Source organism: Panthera onca, chromosome C2 (genome assembly GCF_046562875.1).
Source record: "Panthera onca isolate mPanOnc1 chromosome C2, mPanOnc1 haplotype 2, whole genome shotgun sequence".
NCBI classification, from domain to species: Eukaryota; Metazoa; Chordata; class Mammalia; order Carnivora; family Felidae; genus Panthera; species Panthera onca.
In genome coordinates, this window is record NC_138347.1 from 34,852,504 (window position 1) to 34,880,354 (window position 27,851).

The 27,851-nt window shown below is 37.7% G+C and overlaps 1 long non-coding RNA gene across 1 annotated transcript in view; it reads left to right on the forward strand.

Annotated features, from left to right (window-relative positions):
• The window catches only part of LOC132683851 (uncharacterized), a 177,187-nt gene that overhangs the window by 55,608 nt on the left and 93,728 nt on the right, over nt 1-27,851 (forward strand). The window contains exon 4 of the long non-coding RNA XR_013557859.2: nt 676-833. This is a non-coding gene — a long non-coding RNA (uncharacterized LOC132683851). The remainder of the gene's footprint in view (nt 1-675; nt 834-27,851) is intronic.

Sequence of the window (27,851 nt, forward strand, 5' to 3'; positions counted from 1 at the left end):
TTAGATAAAATCTACAGTACATTAAGCCTGGTGCTTCACCCACGTTATAAAGACCAATAGCCAAGCTAATGGAGAGAAACTGCATGTACAAAAAGTCAAAAGAAGAAAATAGATGAGAAATAAAATATCAGAAGTGTATGAACATGTGTACATTTCAGATTGCATGTAAATCTAGCATTTAATTTATATAGTTGCTGCATTATGCTGTATTGTTTCAAGTGTAATAATCATCTCCTTGACTATGATGTAAACTCCTTGAAGCAGGCATTGTGTTTATAGTCCCTTTGTATTCCTTAAAAGAGCTAAGCCTAGTGCTGAACAACCATTAAATTATTATTGATAAATTGATTAAGATCATAATTCAAATTTGATAGGACAATGCAGTGTTAGATTGTTAATTGCAAACTGCACAACTGTTAGGAATTCAAGTTGAATTGACACGAATAGCTTTAGGTTACCCCGACATTGTTTATTTATTTCTAATTTTAAGATTGCTCTAACTTTATGGCTAATGACTAAAATTTGTAAAACAGTTTTCACTGTAGTTAAAAAATATTTCCCATGTAAATGTGGTCTGTGTACTTCTTTTTTATTATATTTTATTCTTCCTTTGGTTTTGTGCAAAAAGAAAAGATACATTATATGCTCTTTAAACATTGCTTTCCTCCCTTTCAGACACACATTAAATCTGATGAAGTCAGAAGACTCCCATTTTGATAATCCTTTTATCTTCACTCTCCAACTAAAGTTAAGGAAGAAAGAACTATTGGCATTCAATAAAGAATGATGGGAACCCCTGCTTTCACTTGCTCTAACCCCACATAGGAAGAGAAGTAAGTCAAAGAAAGTCATAATGACACATAGTTTTCATTACTATGTGATATTTCAAAGTTAAAGGAGAGAGGTAATACAGAGGGTATACTCTCTCTTAGACTCATATCTTTTCACAAGGTTCCCAACCAGGATATGGTTATAGAAGGACTATCCTCTCTTCTAGGGACCACATTGTATTCGTAGGAAAATTCTAGTAGACGTTGACATTGTGATTCTGTGTATTTAAATGTTGTAGCTTTGTTTTAGGCATAAGTAATTGAATCTGGCTGTAACCCAGCCTGTATCAGATTACTTCACTGGAGTTGAGTGGGTTTAGAACTCACCTCTCCTCTCTTTGGGTCCTATGGTGGGAGCTGCACACTCTTGTTGAGACAAAGAAGATGACCTAAGATACGTTTCTAAGTTGTGAGTTATTTTTACGCAACCTTGTGATAAGGAGTATGATCTTTACAAAAGGAGCAATGGTCTTTATTAAATAGGTGTCTAAGAGTATTACTGAAGAAGGATGTCTTTGGTGACTGTATTGTTGGTTATATCTGACTCTAATTCACGGGATATTGCTTTGAGAAAACTATTGCTAATAGTCCCTAGACTATCAGTGACATTTCCTGTGTTATTAATCATAGAAAAGCTGCCATAATTTCAATGTACACATCTTCCTTGACTTATGATAGGGTTATGTCCTGATAAAACCCTGATAAATGTTGTAAGTTGAAAATATCATTAGTTGAAAATGCATTTAATATACCTAACCTACTGAACAGCATAGCTTAGCCTAGTCTTTTGAATGTGCTCAGAACACTTACATTAGCCTGCAGTTGGGCAAAATCATCTAATGCAACACCTATTTTATAATTAAATGTTGAGTATTTCATGTAATTTATTGGATGTTGTGTTGAAAGTGAAAAACAGAATAGTTGTGTGGGTGCAACATGGTTGTAAATGTATCAGTTGTTTACCCTCATGATCCCATGGCTGACAGAGCTCTGACTCACTGCCATTGCCGAGCATCACTAGAAAGCATTGGACTGCATGTTACTAGCCTGGGAAAAGATCAAAATTCAAAATTCAAAATAAAGTTTCTACTAAATGTGTATCACTTTCACACTATCATAAAGCTGAAAAATCATAAGTCAAACCATTGTAAGTTGGGGACCATCTGTACAGTAAGTGGCATATAACTAACATTCTTGTTTATATGTGAATTTCACATGTTTTATCTTTTGGCTTATTGGACATAGGTCAGTGAAAAGTAAGCATTGTTAGCACTAGGGAGTTTTCCACGTTATGTCTTTAAACTCAATGAATCACTGTAACATCCAAACTGGCATTGCACTATTTATACTGTCTAATCAGGAATATAATTTCACAACATTGAATTTGCAGCACAACCATAGCATTGCAATTTAGCACACATTTTGTTAATGTGCTTTGTATCCCATTAAAGTCTCATCTTCACAGCCCAGTGCCATATGTTACCGGTCTAGAGTAAACCTCTTAAGCAAGAGGAAATAAATGGGAGTAAAATTACAATGTGACATATGCTATTGGTTACCTACCAACAACCAGTCCTCTCTTCTTCCCTGATCAAACCCCAATTTTGTTCAAGTTTGGGAAAAATGTGCTCAGGAAAGATGAGTTCACTTCTAGCTCAGGTGTAAAATATGAAGGATATCGCCATAGTATCATTCCCCTTTCAACCAGAGATTCATTTGGAATTTGTATGTAACCGAGTTTTGGCCAAGAGGACATAAAAAAAAGTCTGTTGCAAGGCTTCTGGAAAAAGTATTTTTCCTGATAAAAGAAATACGCGCTAAGGAGAAAACTCCTCAGTTCCCTTTCCTTTCCAGCCTTTGGATGTTGTTATGAGGATTTAATGCATAGAGTTACTGCTGCCTAAGGGGTTGGGGATGAGGAAGTTTGTGACAGGCAGAGCAAGGCAAGCCAGAGGTTAGAATGAGCTTAGGTACTTTAAGGCATTGTTAGGCTGCTGAGCCAATGCTTAGATCTGTTTCTCGCTGGACTTCCTCCTGAATGTCATAATAAATGTCCTTATTTTTTAAGCCACATTTAGCAGGGTCTTCTGTTACTTACAGACAAAAGCATTCCAGCTGATAAAAGAAGTTAGTTAAAAGAATGCAGTTCGTACCATTGTGGTTGCTTTTCTCACAGGCAAAGGTAAGGCAAAGAGAAGAAAGAGCATTTCTGGCTTACTAATGAGCTTTTTGTAGATCTGGTAGTTTACAGCTTGAAATGCATTCCCCCCACAGAAAATGTTATAAATGGTGTCCAGGTTCCCAAGGTAAACCCATAAGGCCTATTTAATCCAATAATACCACAAAATCTGTATGGTCTAGGAGAATTGAATCACCTTGAAAAACAATGTTTCCTTTGGGATGAAAATGTATTCAAGAAAAAAAAATGAATTCAGAGATCCAGCTTGGCAAACAGAAAATAATTACCCCAACATCAACAAAACTGAGGACTTCTCTTCGTTATGGATAGAGTAGTGGGAAGATTTATTAACCCATATCCCAAAAGGCAGTGGTAATACCTGTTGCCTGAGAGTTAGTCTGAGAGGGGTCAAAGGAGCAGGATAGAAGCTTGGCAAGGGGGAGGGCTAAATGTTTTCTTTCCCCTCTACCTCTAGTTTCAGGAATTTACCTGCCTGTTTCTATTGCTATGCTACTATTTCTAATAAAACAATTATCTTCCTTTCTTCTCCCTAGAGAGAAAAGTTATCCATAACTTGTGGCATACTCGGGCAGAATTAAGAGTGTTATATTAATATTGTTGCTTACCTGGTTCTGTTCACTCTGAACTGCTGGTTCTAGATGCAGAACTAGATGCAGTTCACTCTAGAACTGCTGGTTCTAGATGCAGCCTCCCAAAGGCTAATTGTAAGATATTGTCTACTACCTAAGGTATCTCTATATGAGTAAAGCTATGGGGGAGGGTATTTAACTTGGGATCAAGTGGCAAGACATTCTACCACTATTAAATTGTGTTCTGTTTAAACCAGTGAATGGGGAAGATGTGAGAAGTCTGTTGCTTGCTTCTCCCTAAAACTCAAGAAGTTTGCCAGATTTTGTGTTCTGAGTTCTGAACTCTTTGCTTGTGGAATTCTTGACCACTTTCATGTGTCAGGGCCAAGAAGTGAAGTGTGATCAGGACCCCAAAAGACAATTTCCACCCTGTCTTTGTTGGTTTGTGTTCTCTTTAAGCCTAAACTTGTAGAGAAGAAGGCAGACAAACTGGGGAGGAGATAGGCTTTCCAGGAGTTTTCTCAGAGCTTAGAACATAAATGAGGATATAGAGGCCTTTCGTTGAATTATAGAAATCTGAGGCCTGTTCCCACCCTGAACCCTTGAGATGTGTCCAGATCTTTGATGGGCAGTACAAGGATAGGGGGGGTTAGTTCTTGTGATAGGCAATAAAAATAATTATAATAAGAATATATCCAGTCAATCACATATAAATTAAATATGAAAGGTGATGTGTCTGATATGTCTCTGAGGATTTCTCTGCTTTTTCCAATTTTCACCGAGTTCTGTGAATATGAACATGATTTCTAGTATACCACACTTAAAGTCTCCTTTATGCATAACCCAATATCATATGGGTTTCTTATGCACAAAACTCCTTCGAGGATTGCTAAAGATTTTTAACTGATAATAACCACAAGAAGTAGGAAGTAGGGATTAGGAAAATGGTTCCTTTTTTACTATTTTAATATTAGTTTCCTTTACTTAGAACTTCACTTCTATTCTCCATGTCTCAGTCTGTTCAGGCTGCTGTGACATAAGTACCATAGATTGGGGTGGCTTATAAACAACCAAAGTATATTTCTCACAGTTCTGGAGACTGCAAGTCTGAGATCACAGTGCCACCATGGTCAGGTCCTGGTGACAGCACTCTTCTGGGTTGCAAACTGCCAACTTCTTGTTGCACTTTTACATGATGAAGAATAGAGAGAGGAAAAAAATGATCTCATGATTCTTATAAGGGTACTAATCCTATAAGGGTTCTACTGTCATGACCTCACTTAATCTTTATTACCTCCCAAAGGCTTCACCTCCTAATACCATCACATTGGAGAGTGGAGTTTCAACACATGAATTTTGAAGGGACACAAACACTCAGTATATAATACCTTTAACTCTAGGAGCTGTTAAAGAAAGAAACATGAATTTGTTCTGTGGAGTTTTGAGAACTGATAAAAAAATATCAGTCTTACTCTTATATCTTACAGAATTATGTTTTATACAGTAAGCTCAAGAAATACATTCTCACGAAAAACATGTGAGAAAATATTAGTCTGGGTAAAGTTCCCCAGTGAGGCTTCTCCAGGATCCATTTTTCTCATGGGAAATATATTTGTATCCCAGCAAGGGTCATCTGCCTGTCTATGGTGGAGCCTGGCAGGCTGGGGAAGTCCTCAGTGGGGTTTACCAAGTATAATAGTAAAATAATGGTCTATTGCTGTATAACAGATTACTTCAAACTTAGTGACTTAAAACAAACATATTTCTTATTTCACAGTTTTTGTGGGTCAGGAGTCTGGACAAGGCTTAATGGGTCCTCTGCTTAGGGGTTCATAAAGCTGCAGAGTGCCCATTGGGCTATGTTTTCATTTGGAGAAAAACCCACTTCGAAGCTCATTTAGTTTGTTGGCAGAATTGATTTGCTTGTAGCTATATGACAGAGGCTGGCTTTGCTGGGTGTCATCTGGAGGCCACCCACAGGTCCTAAAGGATGGTTGGAATCCCTACAGGCTACCCCCAGTTCTTGGTCACATATACTTCCTCAACATGACTGCTTACGTCATCAAGCCATCAGTGAGATTTCCCCGTCTCTCTGATCTGCTTAAATGGAGTTTTGTGTAATGTAATATAATCATGAGAGTGATATCCTATCACCTGTCCAAAGTTCTTTGGCTAGAAGCACATCACAAGTCCCACCCTCACTCAAAGATGAGGATTTACATAAAGGCATGGACACAAGGAGACATCAGGTGGTGGAAATTATTGGAGGGTCATCTTAGCATCTGTCCACCACACCAGGTTTCTTAAACCCTAACCATATCCTAGAACTCTAAACAATAGCATTATATGACTGTAAAAATTATTTTTAGCACATCTCCTGGATCTGGATTCTGGGCTCAATTTCTTACTATGTCATTAGCATCATCTTGTACCGTCATATTTCAACAATATAATCCTGAGCAGTCTGTACACAAATACAAACTATGCCAGGAAGACATGGGACATGCAAGGCTTTGCCAGGCCCACAAGTCAGCCCCGCTTCTGAAAGCCAGGTAGAGAGGGAATACCAGAAGGGTCCAATCAGTTCATTGCACTTTTCCCACTATAGAGTTACTATTGAATATGATTGGTTCTCTAGTGATGGCTTATTAGATGGTTTAGATCTTTGTGCAAACTATGCTGGTGTTCCATATTTGAGCCCAAAGTTCATAGCTTTCAGTCACTATTTCTACAGTCATAAACCAGGACAGTTGTAGCCTTGCCTCTTTAAGGAATCCTGCTGATCCCAGATCAAACATATTTTTCTCTTCCCTCCCAGTGAATTTCCCTTAGGGGCTTGGGGTGTCAGTGGCTGTCAGAATTTAGTCAGGGTGACCTCCCTCCATTAAATAGTTTTCCTTACTTTTTAGCCTCAGGGAGAAGTGGTTCAAATTTCCCCTCCTTCGTTCACCAAGAGTTCCTTATGTAAATTGGTGCACCCACTTCTGAGGCTCTGATTACCAAGAGTTAGGTGCAGCCCTGCTAAATCTAACAGATTTGTTCAGTTAGGAATGACTGTGCCTTACATTTGTATAACTGCATAACTACACAGAATAGAGAAGAATGGCTTTAGGATGACTTTTTTACCTCTGCCTAAACAGAGAAGCAGCTGGTACTATGCTCAGTAAAACAAATTAAAGCTCTGCCTCACCAGGCATTCCAGGCACCCCATTACGCTGGTATTTTATTATACACATCTTCAAAGCAGTATTTAAGTACTGAGTCTTTATCAATTGAGTTCTATGGGAAGTTTTACTCTTCTCCATTATGCTGCCAAATGCTGACGAGATGTGACAATTCTCTGTCATTCCATCTCCAGAAATATTTGTCTGTTTTCTTTATGCATCTTGTGGCTATAGGACAAGTGTTTTAAGGTCCTTTTGTTGGGGAAAGTCCCAACTGGAAATACCTGCCCCATAGGGCAGAAACAAGGAAGCCATGGCATTTCTTATGTAGCATGTTAAACAGCCATCCCAGGTGTTACAGTTTATTTTTTTTCACATGGTACAGTGTCATGTGGATTATACAAGCACATGAAACTTGAGATTTCTCTAGAGCCTTTATGGCTAGGTATAAAGAAGTAAAAAGTGGACGTTAGGTATATGCTTTTCTCTGGTCTTTGCTATTTGTACTTTGCTTTCTACTTATGCCTCTCCCTGAAAAACCATATGCACCTAAATTTTAGATTTATGTTTTCTCTATTTAAATCTATGAACATATGAATCCTGTGATAAGTTTAGAGTACTGAAGTTAAATGAGTTAATATTTCAGAATTAATCTCGGCTAATAACTTCCTGAAAATTTCATTAAAGAAGAGGCAAAGACCCAGTATCTTGAAGTGAAAAAAAAAAAAAAAAAAAAAAAAAGTAGGACAAACGTCTGAGTTTCGGATGCCATCCCTTTCCTTGTAAGAACTGTACACTAGAACTGAGTGGGGTGTATCGAATGGACACAGTTGTTAATTGTGGTCTTCCTAGCTATTCTTAACTATCCTATTATTGGCTGAACTTGGGCATAAGAGATAGTCACAGGAAGCATTAATTGAGTGGAGCAGATATTTTAAACTGCTACATTTTGAAGTGATTAGTTACACAGCTGTAGATAGATAATATAAGCCTCTTACATAGTACTATCAGGAGAGCCTCTCTAAAGAGATGATATTTGATATGACCTGAACAAAGAGTAAGAGGCTATTTGATACTCAGGATGTTAAGTGTTCCAGGCAGAAACAATAGCAGATACTGACCTTAAGGGAGGGGAGAACTTGAATTTTCAAGGGACAGAAGAAAGGTGAGTGGGTGCAGAGCATTATGAGTGCGATTAAAGGAGGATGAAGTAGGGAGAGATAAGTAGAAGCCAAATTCTTTAAAATATTGTAGGTCCCGGTAAGGAATTTCGATTTTTTCCTAAGTGCAGTAGCAGCTATTAAAACGTTTTAGTCATATGAGTGGGGTGACATTAGAGTGGAAGGTAAAGAAGTTGAGACTTCTTGATGTACTTGGTCAAGAAGTTTTGTTGTGACAGAGGAAATGATCTAGGGTCAAGTGATATTTTTCTTTTTACAAATAGGTACAACTAAGACTTGTTTGCATGCTGATGGAAATGGTTTTAGAGTGAGGAAGAAATTAATGGCGCAGGAGATCGAAGGAATAATTGCAGCACATTTGTCTTTAAATAGGCAAGAGGGATGAATTAGGATGTACCCAAGAGTCTATTTCTCTCAGTAGAAGCAAAAACAGAGAAGAGGCCAGATACATGAGGACATTGGCAGTTAGATTGATGAATCTGTAAAAATGAGGTGATTTTGTCTGATTGCATCTATTTTCTCAATAAAATGTTTGATTTAATTGTGGGTTAAAATTGGAGATGTAGCAGGTTTGAAGAAAGATGCTATAGATATTTGTGTTGCATGTCTGAATAAATGGAACACTCAGTTGCTTTCCATTTCAAGGGGAAAAAAAAACCAACAAAAATAAGAAAGAGAAAAGCAAGCTGATATGAGTTATTTAGTCCAAAAAAAAAAAAACCAAACAAACAAACAAACAAAAAACAAGGCTGGTGGCAAGGAGGATACAAGGGAAAGAGAATGAACTAAGAGAAAAGTTTATCTTATTTTATCCTCCTTAGAATTCTAGAATGTTAGAGGGAAGCTTAGATCAGTAATATTTAGGCAAAAGCACACTCTGTGAAACTTTTTTTTTGGGGGGGTGGAGTGGGGTCTTTTCTGTTCTTTTTTATTTAGTTGGTCCAACCAACTATGTATTTATATTTGTAAAATGAACTGATAAGTTCTGTTTCTATCACCAGTGGATCCAGCATGATCATAACTAAAAACTTGGGACTTTGACTCTGTTGAGCGGCACCAATAATTATCTGGTGGGATTCTTTCATGCACCAAAATAGACTAAACAATTACTTTATTTACTGCAGTATTCTAGGTCTAGATGTGAGTGAATAAGACAGATTTAGCCTGCTGTGTCCCTATTCTTACATTCATTTAGCATGTAGATGATAATCAAACATGTTTTCAACCTTTCATCTACATTACACACTTCTACTATAAAATGTGCATCTAAGACATACCTAGAGACAGCATAATGTAGTGTTCAGAGTGTGGACACTGAGCCTGACAAAGTTTAAATCCCTTAAACTCTCTGTGCTTTGTTTCCTCATCTGTACTGTGGACACAGTGATAGAACACACCTCATTCAGTTCTTGAGATAATTAAAAGAATTTTTCATATAAAATGCTTAGTACAGAGCCTGGCACATAATAAGTGTTATATAAGTGATTCCTGTTAATTAATGTGAATGTATCTTCTTCATAATATTGAAAAGACTGAGACTTTTGAAATAAATTTATTTTAATATAAACCAGACATAATTTAAAAATGAAATGGTGTGATATAACCTATTCCCCACCCACACAGTAATGTAAGGACTTCTAAAGCAGATGTTTTTTGGGGCACCTGGGTGGCTCAGTTGGTTAAGCATCTGAGTCTTGATTTCAGCTCAGGTCATAATCTCACGGTTTGTGAGATCGAGCCCCACATCAGGCTCTGTGCTGGTAGTGTGGAGCCTGCTTGAGATTCTCTGCCTCCCTCTCTCTCTGGCCCTACCCCTTCATGCTCTCTCTATCAAAATAACTAAATATAAAAAAAAAATGAAGTAGATGTGTTTGTACATATATATCAATTTATTTGCATATCCCACTGTTCCTGTGGGAATGATGTGTTCATGGGAGGAATCAGACACTGGTTTTGATATTACTTTTATTCTGATAAAGTTTATTTTCATATCACAATTTTGGAACTCTATTTTACAAGTTATTGTTAAAATCTCAGTGCTGGAACTAAAAATGTCAAATCAAAATCAAGCAACCCTCACAATCAACCATTGAATAATTTAACATATATCTTGTTCTACAAAAGCAAATCACATGAACATAGGAAGTCTTCCCATTAACACTATCCTTCCAAGTATGATAAATGCTTCAATGATATTTGTGCCTTTAAAACCTGCCATTCCCCCTCCCCCATTGATGACAAGGTACATGTTTCCATTTAAGCCTATACAGATCAATTATTTAGCTTTTTGCAGGTTTCTTTTTAAACATAATTACCTCGAGAAAGAAAGATGAGTTCATGAAAGCTTCTAAGGAATTTGTGCAAAAAAAAAAAAAAAAAAAAAAAAAGGTGCCCAAGTTCCTTTTCATTTTTAGAGGGCTTTTTTTCTTTATATATTTAAAGACTACATTGTGTAGTCATTCATTCCGTAAATTAAACCTTTTGATTTGAGTAGCATTATGCAAAGCTAGCTTATTGTACCTATTTCCAAATACACTATATTAGTGAATGCTTTCTTTTTCTTTGCCCAAATTGCCAAAATGTGTCACAACAAAGGACATCTTAAATGTTACCAAAATAGAGAGTTTTGTGTAAGCTACGATAAGCACAATATATGGTATAGTCACTCCAGGCACTCAAAGAGATGTGAAACTTATGAAATGGAAAAAAAAAAAAAAATGAAAGCACTGTGAAAAAGTTAAAAGCACAATAATATGAATGTCATGGAAAAGTCACCTAGGGGCACCTAATCATTGAAGCACAACTACTAACATGAAAGAAAGTTTGATGAAACTAGGCTTTGGGGAATTTTTCCCAATCCCACCCTTTTCTTGCACCAAAAGTAACCATTGGCACTTCAGATTCCCTGGGGTCTTCTACATTGGGCAAGAGATCTGTCGGAATAGATCCTTAGAAACAAAGCAGAAGAAATGCAGTAAAACTAAGTTGCTTAGATATTGCAGACTATTTTGTCACTATTTTTGAATTGTGACTAACCCTCCCTCCATTCTCTTAATTGTATTTAAATAGTTATTTACATGGGACATCACAAAATCCCAGTGATAGGACAGGATCTGAAGATATGAGATAGAATTTATAGAGCTAAGATGTTTCTGTATCTCCTTATCTACTCTTTAACCACTGTATTTAGTAAACAGAAAGTTAAAAAAAGGAGGAAGGAATTTGTTTATAGTGAGGAAGTTTGCACAGGGCCAGTGAATCAGGGAGAAAATGAAAAAGGGAGTTGAGTGTGGAAAAGAAAAAAAAAATCTCTTTCTTCTAAGAATTTAAGAAGAAAGTGGACTTAGATTATGTTATGCATTCTACAGTGTTGTCCATTTAAAGGTGCTTTGGTTGAGTCAGTATACTTTCAAATACTTATATACTGTCTAGACACAGAAAATATTTGAGAGAAAACACTTAATGGCATTGTCAAATGGCCATTATTAAAATAAAAATGCACTTCTAGCTAAATAATTTTAACCATAATACTTTTGTGTCTAAATATTATAAATTAATATAAATTATATTTAATATAAATCTAAATTATGAGAAAAAAAGAAACATAGATTATTTATCCATGAAGGCAAGGAGACTGAGGAACAATCTAATATTCATATATATTTTTCATATATATGTGTGTGTTATGTATATGTGTTTTAAATATATATGTATATATTTATTTTTATTATAATTTATTCTCCTGGTGGTTTGTTCATTTGCTGTACAGTATTTACATTTCTAAACTCTCTTGGAGTTCTCACATCACCTCTGCTATTCATTACCTCACCTCCTTTAACTCTCAGAGACAGTGATGAGGTCTTATTTTGAGAAGAGTGTGAGAGGAAAATATTTAAGTTCAGAACATGATTTACATTGCCCTTGGGAATAGTGTGATAGTGAAAAAATATAAATTCATAAACAAGTCACTGATGGATGTTCAGATCCATTTAGGATCTTCAGAATTTTTTGTTTTTTACAGATTGTACATATATGTGATTTCAATATAGTTTAACAATGATCTTATAAATGTTTGAAACTAATTTTGCCTTGAAAGTTGTTTTTGTCTACAGAGAAAGAAAAAGCATTTGAGGATGAAAATAGATACTAGGTATGGTGTAACCTGGGTTCTACAGTGAGCCTGGGGTCCTTTATAGTAAGTAATACACTTGTTCATGCTAACTTGAAGGCGATGTGCAAATTTATACCCCCCCCAAAAAAAAATCCATTTTCAGTGAAGTCTATGGAAATGGAAGGCAAATGAAAGAAAAGTTGTAGCTTCTGGGGCCCAACTTGCAGAAATTTTGATACCCACAGGCCTGAGTATGGCTGAGCAAGGCTTTCAGTGGCCAGATCAACCCCCCTTCGCCAACTGCCCTTGGTGAGTCTTCTTTGGTCTTAAGCTGTATCTGTTTACCTTAGAGTATAATACACAGTACAAGTGTTACCATTTTCAGATAGGAAAACATTGCCCTAAGGAGCTATGACTTCCTGGGCCTGAGAATTGCTTTGCATTTGTTTTTGTAAAGGATTAGTCTTTGATTATACTGCTTGCTGTATCTGTGCCTATGTCTATGCCTATATTCTTATCTATATTTCTTCTCCATATATTTCTTAAGCACACACCATATGCCATAAACAGTACAAAAGAGTCAAAATCTGATTTTGATGCATGTTATGCAGACAAGCAATGTATAAAGTGAAAACACAATCTGCAACAGATAATGACTAGACGCTTTGTCTAATTTATACAATATTTTTATTTGTTATGAAGTGAATCTTCTGATTTTTTTAAAAAATGCATCCCGGGAGATCGTTGGAAGATGGCGGCATAGGAGGACGCTGGGCTCACCGCGCGTCCTGCTGATCACTTAGATTCCACCTACACCTGGCTAAATAACCCAGAAAACCGCTAGAGGATTAGCAGAACAGAGTCTCTGGAGCCAAGCACAGATGAGAGGCCCATGGAAGAGAGTAGGAAGGGCGGCGAGGCGGTGCGTGCTGCACGGACTGGCGGGAGGGAGCCGGGGCAGAGGGGCAGCCTGCCGGCCAAGCAGAGCCCCCGAGTCTGGCTGGCAAAAGCGGAGGGGCTGGATGGAGTGTGTTCCGAAGCAAGCGCGACTTAGCATCTGGGAGGTCATAAGTGAACAGCTCTGCTCGGAAGCGGGAAGGCTGGAGGACAAAGGGAGGGAGAGTTGCTGAGCCAGGGGACGACAGAGCTGTTTGGCAGGGAACAAAGGCGCTTGCCAGCGCCATCACCCCGCCCATCCCCCAGCCAAAATCCCAAAGGGAACCAGTTCCTGCCAGGGAACTTGCTTGCTCCGAGGAAACACCCAATGCTGTGCTTCTGCGGAGCCACCCCTCAGGCAGCAGGTCTGACTCCCTCCCACTGCCACAGGGCCCCTCCTGAAGTGGATCACCTAAGGAGAAACGAGCTAAGTCTGCCCCTCCTGCCCCCGTGCACCTTGCCTACCCACCCCAGCTAATACGCCAGACCCCAGCACCACAAGCCTGGCAGTGTGCAAGTAGCCCAGAAGGGCCACGCCACCCCACAGTGAATCCTGCCCCTAGGAGAGGGGAAGAGAAGGCACACACCAGTCTGACTGTGGCCCCAGCGGTGGGCTGGGGGCAGACATCAGGTCTCACTGCGGCCCCGCTCACCAACTCCAGTTATTCAAGACAGCACAGGGGAAGTGCCCTGCAGGTCCGCACCACTCCAGGGACTATCCAAAATGACCAAACGGAAGAATTCCCTTCAAAAGAATCTCCAGGAAATAACAACAGCTAATAAACTGATCAAAAAGGATTTAAATAATATAACAGAAAGTGAATTTAGAATAATAGTCATAAAATTAATCACTGGGCTTGAAAACAGTATAGAGGACAGCAGAGAATCTCTTGCTACAGAGATCAAGGGACTAAGGAACAGTCAGGAGGAGCTGAAAAATGCTTTAAACGAGATGTAAAATAAAGTGGAAACGACCATGGCTCGGATTGAAGAGGCAGAGGAGAGAATAGGTGAACTAGAAGATAAAATTATGGGAAAAGAGGAAGCTGAGAAAAAGAGAGATAAAAAAATCCAGGAGTATGAGGGGAAAATTAGAGAACTAAGTGATACACTAAAAAGAAATAATATATACACATAATTGGTATCCCAGAGGAGGAACAGAGAGGGAAAGGTGCTGAAGGTGTACTTGAAGAAATAATAGCTGAGAACTTCCCTGAAGTGGGGAAGGAAAAAGGCATTGAAATCCAAGAGGCACAGAGAATTCCCTTCAGACGTAACGTGAATCGATCTTCTGCACGACATATCATAGTGAAACTGGCAAAATACAAGGATAAAGAGAAAATTCTGAAAGCAGCAAGGGATAAACGTGCCCTCACATATAAAGGGAGACCTATAAGACTCGTGGCTGATCTCTCTTTTGAAACTTGGCAGGCCAGAAAGGCATGGCAGGAGATCTTCAATGTGATGAACAGAAAAAATATGCAGCCGAGAATCCTTTATCCAGCAAGTCTGTCATTTAGAATAGAAGGAGAGATAAAGGTCTTCCCAAACAAACAAAAACTGAAGGAATTTGTCACCACGAAACCAGCCCTACAAGAGATCCTAAGGGGAATCCTGTCAGACAAAGTACCAGAGACATCGGTACAAGCATAAAACATACAGACATCACAATGACTCTAAACCCGTATCTTTCTATAATAACACTGAATGTAAATGGATTAAATGCGCCAACCAAAAGACATAGGGTATCAGAATGGATAAAAAAACAAGACCCATCTATTTGCTGTCTACAAGAGACTCATTTTAGACCTGAGGACACCTTTAGATTGAGAGTGAGGGGATGGAGAACTATTTATCATGCTACTGGAAGCCAAAAGAAAGCTGGAGTAGCCATACTTATATCAGACAAACTAGACTTTAAATTAAAGGCTGTAACAGGAGATGAAGAAGGGCATTATATAATAATCACAGGGTCTATCCATCAGGAAGAGCTAACAATTATAAATGTCTATGTGCCAAATACCGGAGCCCCCAAATATATAAAACAATTACTCACAAACATAAGCAACCTTATTGATAAGAATGTGGTAACTGCAGGGGACTTTAACACTCCACTTACAGAAATCGATAGATCATCTAGACACACGGTCAATAAAGAAACAAGGGCCTGAAGGATACATTGGATCAGATGAACTTGACAGATATATTTAGAACTCTGCATCCCAAAGCAACAGAATATACTTTCTTCTCGAGTGCACATGGAACATTCTCCAAGATAGATCATATACTGGGTCACAAAACAGCCCTTCATAAGGATACAAGAATTGAAATTATACCATGCATACTTTCAGACCACAATGCTATGAAGTTTGAAATCAACCACAGGAAAAAGTCTGGAAAACCTCCAAAAGCATGGAGGTTAAAGAACACCCTATTAAAGAATGAGTGGGTCAACCAGGCAATTAGAGAAGAAATCAAAAAATATATGGAAACAAACAAAAATGAAAATACAACAATCCAAATGCTTTGGGATGCAGCGAAGGCAGTCCTGAAAGGAAAAGACATTGCAATCCAGGCCTATCTCAAGAAACAAAAATCCCAAATACAAAATCTAACAGCACACCTATTTCTAAAGGAAATAGAAATAGAACAGCAAAGGCAGCCTAAACCCAGCAGAAGAAGAGAAATAATAAAGATCAGAGCAGAAATAAACAATATAGAATCTAAAAAAAACGGTAGAGCAGATCAACGACACCAAGAGTTGGTTTTTTGAAAAAATAAACAAAATTGACAAACCTCTAGCCAGGCTTCTCAAAAAGAAAAGGGAGATGACCCAAATAGATAAAATCATGAATGAAAATGGAATGATTACAACCAATCCCTCAGAGATACAAACAATTATCAGGGAATACTATGAAAAATTATATGCCAACAAATTGGACAACCTGGAAGAAATGGACAAATTCCTAAACACCCACACTCTTCCAAAACTCAATCAGGAGGAAATAGAAAGCTTGAACAGACCCATAACCAGCGAAGGAATTGAATCGGTTATCAAAAATCTCCCAACAAATAAGAGTCCAGGACCAGATGGCTTCCCAGGGGAGTTCTACCAGACGTTTAAAGCAGAAATAATACCTATCCTTCTCAAGCTATTCCAAGAAATAGAAAGGGAAGGAAAACTTCCACACTCATTCTATGAAGCCAGCATTACTTTGATTCCTAAACCAGACAGAGACCCAGTAAAAAAAGAGAACTACAGGCCAATATCCCTGATGAATATGGTTGCAAAAATTCTAGCAAATTCGATACTAGCAAATCGAATTCAACGGCATATAAAAAGAATTATTCACCATGATCAAGTGGGATTCATTCCTGGGATGCAGGGCTGGTTCAACATTCGCAAATCAATCAACGTGATACATCACATTAATAAAAGAAAGAAAAGAACCATATGATCCTGTCAATCGATGCAGAAAAGGCCTTTGACAAAATTCAGCACCCTTTCTTAATAAAAACCCTTGAGAAAGTCGGGATAGAAGGAACATACTTAAAGATCATAAAAGCCATTTATGAAAGCCCACAGCTAACATCATCCTCAATGGGGAAAAACTGAGAGCTTTTTCCCCGAGATCAGGAACACGACAGGGATGCCCACTCTCACCACTGTTGTTTAACATAGTGTTGGAAGTTCTAGCATCAGCAATCAGACAACAAAAGGAAATCAAAGGCATCAAAGTTGGCAAAGATGAAGTCAAGCTTTCATTTTTTGCAGATGACATGATACTATACATGGAAAATCCGATAGACTCCACCAAAAGTCTGCTAGAACTGATACATGAATTCAGCAAAGTTGCAGGATACAAAATCAATGTGCAGAAATCAGTTGCATTCTTATACACTAACAATGAAGCAACAGAAAGACAAATAAAGAAACTGATCCCATTCACAATTGCACCAAGAAGCATAAAATACCTAGAAATAAATCTAACCAAAGATGTAAAAGATCTGTATGCTGAAAACTATAGAAAGCTTATGAAGGTAATTGAAGAAGATATAAAGAAATGGAAAGACATTCCCTGCTCATAGATTGGAAGAATAAATATTGTCAAAATGTCAATACTACCCAAAGCTATCTACACATTCAATGCAATCCCAATCAAAATTGCACCAGCATTCTTCTTGAAACTAGAACAGGCAATCCTAAAATTCATATGGAACCACAAAAGGCCCCGAATAGCCAAAGTAATTTTGAAGAAGAAGACCAAAGCAGGAGGCATCACAATCCCAGACTTTAGCCTCTACTACAAAGCTGTCATCATCAAGACAGCATGGTATTGGCACAAAAACAGACACATAGACCAATGGAATAGAATAGAAACCCCAGAACTAGACCCACAAACGTACGGCCAACTCATCTTTGACAAAGCAGGAAAGAACATCCAATGGAAAAAAGACAGTCTCTTTAACAAATGGTGCTGGGAGAACTGGACAGCAACATGCAGAAGGTTGAAACTAGACCACTTTCTCACACCATTCACAAAAATAAACTCAAAATGGATAAAGGACCTGAATGTGAGACAGGAAACCATCAAAACCCTAGAGGAGAAAGCAGGAAAAGATCTCTCTGACCTCAGCCGTAGCAATCTCTTACTCGGCACATCCCCAAAGGCAAGGGAATTAAAAGCAAAAGTGAATTACTGGGACCTTATGAAGATAAAAAGCTTCTGCACAGCAAAGGAAACAACCAACAAAACTAAAAGGCAACCAACGGAATGGGAAAAGATATTTGCAAATGACATATCGGACAAAGGGCTAGTATCCAAAATCTATAAAGAGCTCACCAAACTCCACACCCGAAAAACAAATAACCCAGTGAAGAAATGGGCAGAAAACATGAATAGACACTTCTCTAAAGAAGACATCCGGATGGCCAACAGGCACATGAAAAGATGTTCAACGTCGCTCCTTATCAGGGAAATACAAATCAAAACCACACTCAGATATCACCTCACGCCAGTCAGAGTGGCCAAAATGAACAAATCAGGAGACTATAGATGCTGGAGAGGATGTGGAGAAACGGGAACCCTCTTGCACTGTTGGTGGGAATGCAAATTGGTGCAGCCGCTCTGGAAAGCAGTGTGGAGGTTCCTCAGAAAATTAAAAATAGACCTACCCTATGACCCAGCAATAGCACTGCTAGGAATTTATCCAAGGGATACAGGAGTACTGATGCATAGGGGCACTTGTACCCCAATGTTTATATCAGCACTCTCAACAATAGCCAAATTATGGAAAGAGCCTAAATGTCCATCAACTGATGAATGGATAAAGAAATTGTGGTTTATATACACAATGGAATACTACGTGGCAATGAGAAAAAATGAAATATGGCCTTTTGTAGCAACGTGGATGGAACTGGAGAGTGTGATGCTAAGTGAAATAAGCCATACAGAGAAAGACAGATACCATATGCTTTCACTCTTATGTGGATCCTGAGAAACGTAACAGAAACCCATGGGGGAGGGGAAGGGAAAAAAAAAAAAAAGAGGTTAGAGTGGGAGAGAGCCAAAGCATAAGAGACTGTTAAAAACTGAGAACAAACTGAGGGTTGATGGGGGGGTGGGAGGGAGGGTAGGGTGGGTGATGGGTATTGAGGAGGGCACCTTTTGGGATGAGCACTGGGTGTTGTATGGAAACCAATTTGACAGTAAATTTCATATATTTAAAAAAAAAAAAATAGACCTACCCTATGACCCAGCAATAGCACTGCTAGGAATTGACCCAAGGGATACAGGAGTACAGATGCATAGGGGCACTTGTACCCCAATGTTTATAGCAGCACTCTCAACAATAGCCAAATTGTGGAAAGAGCTGAAATGTCCATCAACTGATGAATGGATAAAGAAATTGTGGTTTATGTACACAATGGAGTACTACATGGCGATGAGAAAGAACAAAATATGGCCTTTTGTAGCAATGTGGATGGAACTGGAGAGTGTGATGCTAAGTGAAATAAGCCATACAGAGAAAGACAGATACCATATGGTTTCACTCTTATGTGGATCCTGAGAAACTTAACAGAAACCCATGGGGGAGGGGAAGGGAAAAAAAAAAAAAAGAGGTTAGAGTGGGAGAGAGCCAAAGCATAAGAGTCTCTTAAAAACTGAGAACAAACTGAGGGTTGATGGGGGGTGGGAGGGAGGGTAGGGTGGGTGATGGGTACTGAGGAGGGCACCTTTTGGGATGAGCACTGGGTGTTGTATGGAAACCAATTTGACAATAAATTTCATATATTGGAAAAAAAAATGCATCCCATCTTTCCTGTGATGTAATCTAGGTAAGTTTAATATCCTTGTGTTGTCAAAAACCAACCCATGTGCTTCGGAGCCAAAATATACATGAAGACAGAATTTGGGATAAAGAGGAACAATAGCTTTATTGGTTTGCTGGGCAGAGAAGGTTGCAGCAGTTTATGGCCTTCAAAATTTGCAAGCCCTCCTGGAGGAAGGGGCTTAGGACATTTATAAAGAAATACAGATCTAGCCAGTTTCGAGAGGAATCATGTATGTGCTGCAGCCTCCCAAATTAGTAGTTTTCAGGGTGGTACCAGGTTCCTGAATCAAAAGGCTAAGACGAGAAGGGAGGAAGGGAGGTTTGCAGGGAAAAAAGTTACTTTGAAATCAATCTTCACTGAAGCATTAGGGCAGCCATTTTGATTTTTGTTCAACTTTACACTTTTAAGCAGTTTTACTTGCTCTTCTTCTAAATATGAAACTTTATTCTTGGTCTTTTCTATGAGACTGGATTATCTGTTACTCTAAATATTATTGATTTAAGAGATCCTCATCTGGGTATTTCTAAGCAAAGAGCCAAAATATCCTGGTATTTCTGTTTGTGAAGATTCAAAAGCAATGAAACAAGCATTTCCCTTGAATGCTGTTATTCACAACAAAGGAGCTAACTGCTTAATTCCAGGGGTCTGTTATTATTTGTAAACTGGTTCTTAAATAAGGATACTTACAGATGCCTCTTGCTCCAGATGGTACCATTTAACTGCCTCTGTTACTCATGAGTGGTTTTCTGGTTTAGCTTTAAACAAATACTTAACACAGCAATTCTGTTATCAAGAATTCTCTCTTAAAATTGGAACAAAATCCTAAAGTACTGCATGAAGTGACAGCAAAAGCAATTTCCTTCAGCATGGGACACATGGGTTAAAAATAAACAGAGCATGAAGGTATTGGTGGGGATAAAAAAAAGAACTGTAGCCAAGTGGAAAGGGAAAAGATCTCTGGACTTACTCTGAAGATCTGAGTGCAAATCCTTGCTCTGCTACTTAATAGCCTGGTACCTTGATAGGTCGTGAAAAGGTAGGATAAGGTCATCTCTTGCACAGGATTTGAGGACTAAATAGAATAATCAATAATTTCCCACATTATATCTGATATTAATAGATGTTACCAGGGGAGGAAAGATATGTTTGTGACTCTCCAAAAAGACATATGTATCACTGTGTTTGCTAAGCTCGTTTGGCCCTCAGCCAGCACTCTTGTTGGAAAGATATTCATTGTATGAAACACATTTTGGGAAATACTACTCCACTCTCCAAAGTGCTGTTCAAACGTAAGCTGTTAAAATTTAGATATAACAGTAGACAGTAATCTGGGACCTGTACTTTACTAATTTGTGTTCTGAAGAGCTTGCCCATCTTATTCTCAAAATCAATCCATTATAAATAACATTTAAAGATAAAGTAGTTAGGGGTGCTTGGGAAGCTCATTTGGTTAAGCACCCAATGCTTGTTTTCGACTCAGGTCATGATCTCCGGGTTTGTGAGTTTGAGCCCTGCTACGGGATCTGCATCAACAGTGCAGAGACTGCTTGAGATTCTCTCTCTCCTTCTCTCTCTGACCCTCTCCTGTGCGTGTACGCATTCTCTCTCTCAAAATAAGTAAATAAACATTTAAAATAAATAAATAAAATAAATTAAAAGTTTTGAAACTTAATACATTAGATATTTAAAAATAAACAAATGAAAAGCAGAACAAATCAAAAATCTTTTTGTGTCCACAGGCTCAGAGAACACTTACTATACTTCTCCACTTTATGTTTAAAACATAACCTGATATTATTTTTCCTTCTTCATGGCATTTTTACTTTAGAATTTTATTGGTACAGCTTAAACTGAAGCTCTGTGAAAATTTTAATGCTATTTTTGCATTAATTTTAGTAATACCTAAAATTAGGTGAGTATTAGAGAAACAGTCTAAGTACTCTTAACCTTGGATTCAAATCCGAAGAGCCACTTGTTCTGTGATCTCTACAATCCACATACCTCTTCAGCCTCACTTTTCTCATATATGAACTGGGTATATTAATAGCTGATTTTCAGAATATTTGGGAAATACAATTAAGGAAATCATCAGATGAAAGCAATTGATGTGCAACTGTTACTTTTGAATGGTAATAGAAAATCACATATTTCCCTATTTATTTATTTATTTTTTAATTTTTTTTTTAACGTTTATTTATTTTTGAGACAGAGAGAGACAGAGCATGAACAGGGGAGGGGCAGAGAGAGAGGGAGACACAGAATCTGAAACAGGCTCCAGGCTCTGAGCTGTCAGCACAGAGCCCGACGCGGGGCTCGAACTCACGGACGGTGAGATCATGACCTGAGCCGAAGTCGGACGCTTAACCGACCAAGCCACCCAGGCGCCCCAGCATATTTCCCTATTTAAATGAAGATGTTCATAGCACTGGGAATTAGACCACAAATTTCCAATTTTTAAAAAATTAGAAAGAGATTTATCTTTCTTAGAATGATTCTAATCTAAATGATGATGCAGTTTAGTTTCAATTTATATTGCAAAGAATAAAACAAAATATCTAATTTATGCTGCATATCTGTATCTATGAGAATCTTTCCTTAAATATCCCTTTCATATTTCTTCTCTGTGTCCCATTGCATGCTTTGTGGTTAGCTCTTATATGGGATTTGAATTTTAGTAGTTATGCTTTTAAAATTCTAAACTCTTGTCTCTTTTTATTTTATGTTTTTGATGGCCTTAGGAATAAACTAAGTATATTAATTATTCTCATTTTAATATTACTGTCTGCCTCTGGTACTGACACTTTCTTCCACTTTCAGTGCCTGTTTCATCAGTCTGGTGATCACTGGCACATATGAAAATCATAGCGAACGCTGGTTCAGATTCTAGGGGCTTCACTTCACTGAGGTAAAGGAGAGGAGGTTCATAGCTGATTGTTGTGTTTTAAGACCCAAGAAGAAGTTGCCATTGAAGCTCAAGTATTCGTCTGTTAGCAACTTAAAGTCACCTAGAATAAAACACCAGCACCAAGTCTGGTGTCTCCAGTAGCAATGCCGATTCCAGATTTCTTTTTAGAAACCTGTCCTAAGTCTTTATCTTGGAGACAAATACTATGGCAAATCTGAGAGTGAGGGGCTGGTATGGCTGTTCCATAACCCCTTGATTAATGTACGCCACCATTTGCCATATTTCTGCTTCTTAGTCTAGTCTGGAGTTCTGATGGGAATACTCACTTCAGAGCAAGTCTCTATTTTTCCTATATTATACTAAAGTTTTCTCAGGTCTGTTAAATTTTCTCATCTGTGTCCAATTGCTTGGTATATTCAGAAGTTCTTTAACTTTCTGGTCAATACTGTGAATGCATTCTAATTTTCTAATTGCTTCTTTCTCTCCAATAGGATTTTTTTTGGAGACAGGGAGAGGTAAAGTCCCCATCTTAAATGGATAACTTTAAAAGATTAATGTCTTTTTAAGCCCACATTTTTCTCCCTTTGAGTCTATACATGGGCACAATGAGAACTTCTCATTCTCCTTTTTAAACATATTTGACTATAACCACCAAAGAATCTTCTTTCTTAGCTTTTGATTTGGTTTAGTTCTTCATCCGAAGAAGTCCTTCAGAGTTGAATGTGCTTTATTTATTTATTCATTTGCTCATTCATCAAATATTTGTTAAGCACATCTTACCTACCAGATGCTGAAGAAGCACCGACAAAGCCTCACTAGCAGAGAGCTACACTCCTTTTTCTGCGAACACAGAGCAAGCTTTCTTTATTTTTGCCCACGAGAAGAGATTTGCCTGTACCTTTCTGCTTATTTTAACTATTAGCATAACGTATGTTTCGTTTTTGTTTAAAAAATTACTTACTCTTTGTAAAATAAAAATCTTCAATATAACTTGGCAACTGAAAAGTATATTGAAGATTAAATATCAAACTTCAAATATAACAGAAAATTAAACTGACGTTTTAATTTCACCGTCAATACCATGTATATTCTAGAGACATTCTAATAAAATTGTTGCCATCATGTAGGATATACCTGATGGCCCTTAGTGCAAGTGGCTGTTTTTAAATTAAATTATCTGAATTTATTTTTTATAGGTCTCCCAAGAAATGTAGAGTTAAAATGCATTTTGCTTCTATTGAAGAAGGAGCTTCCTGATGTTAAAATGGGATGGTTTCCAAGGTTGTTTATGGAATTCCTTCCGTGCAGAGCTTAGGGAACAATGTGTCCTCCTGTGTCTTTGGTAATTTAAATGTGATTATTCTTGAGGGCCAGAGACTAGACAAAGTAGCCTCCTAAGGTCCCTTTCAATCTTATAACCTGTGCACAGCTCAGCCTCATCATCCCCACTAAGTGAAGTGTTTGTGAAAATGCCAAATGTACATGAAATTACACTGTATATATGCAAATGAGTTTGTAGGTCCAGAGATAGCTTGTTGATCCTGGAGGTCTGTGCCTTTCCAACTGGGACATGCACAAGCCCAGGGGTTCAGAGTGTTATGCCATGATATATCTGAAGCTGTGGGCTGCACATGGTCCATCTTCCTGCCACGTGAATCATGCTAAAAATATTGGAGTAAACATTTTGGATTTTAGTTTTATTTTTATTATAATAAATGTAGATATCTTATGGAGTAGAAATCACAAATTTTTGCATTGATTAAAAAAATAAGACGTAAGTTTTTGAAATGATTTCAGACTACTATGGATTGTTCTCCCAGTGCCTTCCCAGGGACACTCATTCACTCTCCTTTCCTATACCTTAGTGGCAGTCGTCTGAGGGCTCCTATGTAGGTGAAATGTATGGCCTAGAATACTGGTTGCATTACCCGTATCATTATCGCAGCATGAGTCACAATGTTTTTTTAATGCAAGCAGTTAATGTATCAAGATTCAATAAAATTTTGCTTTAAGACTAGCAGATTAGAACTTGATCTTTTTACAGGTTAATAAAAGGGAAATATAAACCAGCCTCATGATTATATCTATATCTCTTTTTATACACATTAGTTATTTGTTTTTAGAGATTCAAGTATTAACGTCTGATTGAAAGTTAAATATCAGAATGCATCAAGCATGCAAAATTGTTCTTAGAACCTTTACAGGTGACACTGTCTGTGGATGGTTACTAGCCTAGCCCTAACAGCATTCTTCTTCTCCACTCTGACTATACTCAGATTCTCTTTTTTGTGAATCTCTGAATTATCATCTCTAAACTTTCAAAACTGAAACTCTAAATGGTATTAAAATACCCTGAAAATCATGAAGAAGTTTGCGATAAATCACATGCATATTCAAATTACACAAATGACAGCTTTATTTTTAGTTAATTTTCATTTATGGATGCCTCTCAATTTTCTATCAAGTCCTGGATAGACAGAGCCATGAATTCTGGCAATTTTTTTCCATTTCTGGCATCTATTTTGGATATCTCTACAAATAGAGAAATCTGTAAATACAGCTCCACTTGTTAACCTCACACATTTCCCCCCCTCACTAAAATCCCTAACGTTTAACTCCAGAGACAGGGCCAAGGTCAGACACTGAGGGACGAGTGGGCATGTTATTTTTCTTGCTTATCCTGTTTCTCCCTTCTCTTCTCTTTAGAAGACTGCTGGGGAAAAATTATTATTGTCCCTCTAACTTTCCTTTTATTCCTCTGGGAAACATCAGACAGATGGGATGTAAGCCAGTCCTCATATTTCTAACCTTTTGCCAGTAGTAAAAACACTGAGATGTGTGCTGTCCTGCCCAGTTCATTTTTAAGCAGTCCTCTCCATGGGGCTCAGCAAAAATAATTTCATGAATGAATTTTGGCATTCTTGATTTGAAATCATGAATCATGGACCTACGAAAGCAAATATCTGAAAATCAAAATGATCATTCAAAACTTAAAGTTGGAAAGCATCATTTAGATCTAACCACAGCACTTCTGGATGCCTTTTACAAAATTGCTATCTAAGGTCATTCAGTCTCTTGGACATTTTCAGTAAAAAGTGTCATTTCAGATACTTTCAGTGAAAATCCGTTGCTCCAAATAGGCAATCACATTGGCAGATTTCACTGCGAAAAAGTGTGGTCTTGGGCACCTGGGTGGCTCTGTCGATTAAACATCCGACTTCAGCTCAGGTCAGGTTGTGGTCCATGAGTTTGAGACCCGCGTTGAGCTCTGTGCTAACAGCTCGGAGCCTGGAGCCTGCTTCAGGCAGCCTGTGTCTGCCTCCCTCTCCGCCCCTATCTCACTCATGCTGTCTCTCTCTGTCTCTGAAAAATGAATAAACCTTAAGAAAAAAAAAAGTGTGATCCTAAAATTGATCCCAAATCTGCCATTTTATATTTTGCATTGACTGGTTTGGTAATGATCTCTGGAATAAATGCTAAAGTCTTATCTTCTCCGTGGTGTACTTCAAATATTTGAAGGAATCATATCTTATATTAATCTAGTGATTTGCTAGAGCTGGCATTCCCAGGTTATAAAGGCTAATGTTTAAATTTTCAGGAAGTTTGCAGACTGGTGGTTAAAACTAGCCATTATTAAAAATTAAATTATACTAACTTGAAATTAAAGAAATTATATTTAAAAATAATATACAGTGCATCACTTACTATTAGTTTACTTTTATCTATGATTGAGGCCATTTATATCTATAGCAACATGATAAAAATACTATAAATTGCTGTGTTACTGCATATCTCTTCCCAGTCCTGCATTCAGTGATACCATATTGGTAGCTTAAAAATGGCCATGGTGGGAGCATTTACACCATAGAAATTAACAAATGCTAAAAAATAGGGCTTTTCTCTTTCATTTTCTAGAGACCCAGTTATCATAAATTTAGACCATACTACTGCCTCATCTCTGATCTACCTGAACATTTAATGCAGTTCCTTTTATCATCTTATAACCTTTCAAAATTCATTTCTCTACAATTTTATGAGCAGCTCTATTCTCCCACATACCTTCCTCCAGATGTCCATTAGTTTCTATTAGTACCCAGAACCTAACACAAAGTCTAAATGCATTTTCAATACAAAAAAAGGCAAAAATTACAAGTTGCCCCATGCACAACACAGGATTTTTGTGGGGCTCCAACAGTATAAATAAAAAAGAACCATGAAAAACATAATGTGTTACAGAAAAAAAAAATATTAGGGGTGCCTGGGTGTCTCAGATGGTTGAGTGTCTAGTAGTAATAGGTCTACTGCAAGCTTCAATGATCAGAACAACTGTCAAATAGTATTCTTAGTCTTGGCGCCTCATTTTCATAACAACATGGATAAATTAGAGTTAAGTCCTCAGAAGGGTGCCCAAAATGCCAAAATGGTAAGGAACTTGGCTTTGATTTTGTTATGCTATAAGAGACTTAGCTTTCTAACTATGGTTGTTTTTTGTTTGTGTTTGTTTTGTTTTTTTTTTGGTTAAACTAATACTACTTATTTGTTTATATTGTGATTCACTAAAATTATTAAATATTATCTCATAATTAGGTAATACATACATTGATAACTACGAGTGGGTCCTCCAATAAGCTGGCTTTCTATGAATTAAAAAAATTCGGTATTATAAGTAAAACATTCTTAAAATTAGGTTAGTTTCCATCTTCATATTCTTAAGATAATCCTCCATATATTCAGAAAAAGTGAAAGAAAACAACAACCTTTTATAAGTGTGGAAACCCAAACCTTTTGTAGCAGAATAAGATCTATCAGAACCTATTCCTTGAAGTGTCATCATATATAATGAATAAAACTAAAAGTAAATATGATAAAGCATTATCAACTAGATTAATGTATTATAGAAAGATAGAGACATGGAACCGGGGCAGAAGTGAAATGAAGAAGACAAGGCAAAAAGTACTGGGGATTATGGGATGAGGCTTCAAAGGTAGATTAAGCTGAGAGTACTGCAGATGTCATATATATTATTAAAGATAAGGAACATACTTTGTATGTAGCAGGGGTCACTAAAGATGTTTTTTAAAGTTTATTTGTTTATTTTGAGAGAGAAAGAGACAGAGAAAGAGCTAGCACATGACTGGGGGAGGGGCAGAGAGCAAGAGGTTGAGAATCCCAAGCAGGCTCCACGCTGCCAACACAGAGATAGATGCAGGGTTCAAACTCTTGAGTTGCGAGATCATGACCTGAGCAGAAGTCAGACACTTAATTAACTGAACCACCACAACACCCCTCACTGAAGATCTTTGTTTGTTTGTTTGTTTGTTTTGTAATTTACATCCAAGTTAGTTAGCATATAGTACAACAATGATTTCAGGAGTAGATTCCTTAATGCCCCTTCCCCATTTAGCCCATCTCCCCTCCCACAACCCCTCCAGTAACCCTCTGTTTGTTCTTCATATATAAGAGTCTCTTACGTTTTGTCCCCTCCCTGTTTTTATATTATTTTTGCTTCTCTTCCCTTATGTTCATCTGTTTTGTCTCTTAAAGTCCTCATATAGGTGAAGTCATATGATTTTTGTCTTTCTCTGATTGACTAATTTCACTTAGCATAATACCCTCTA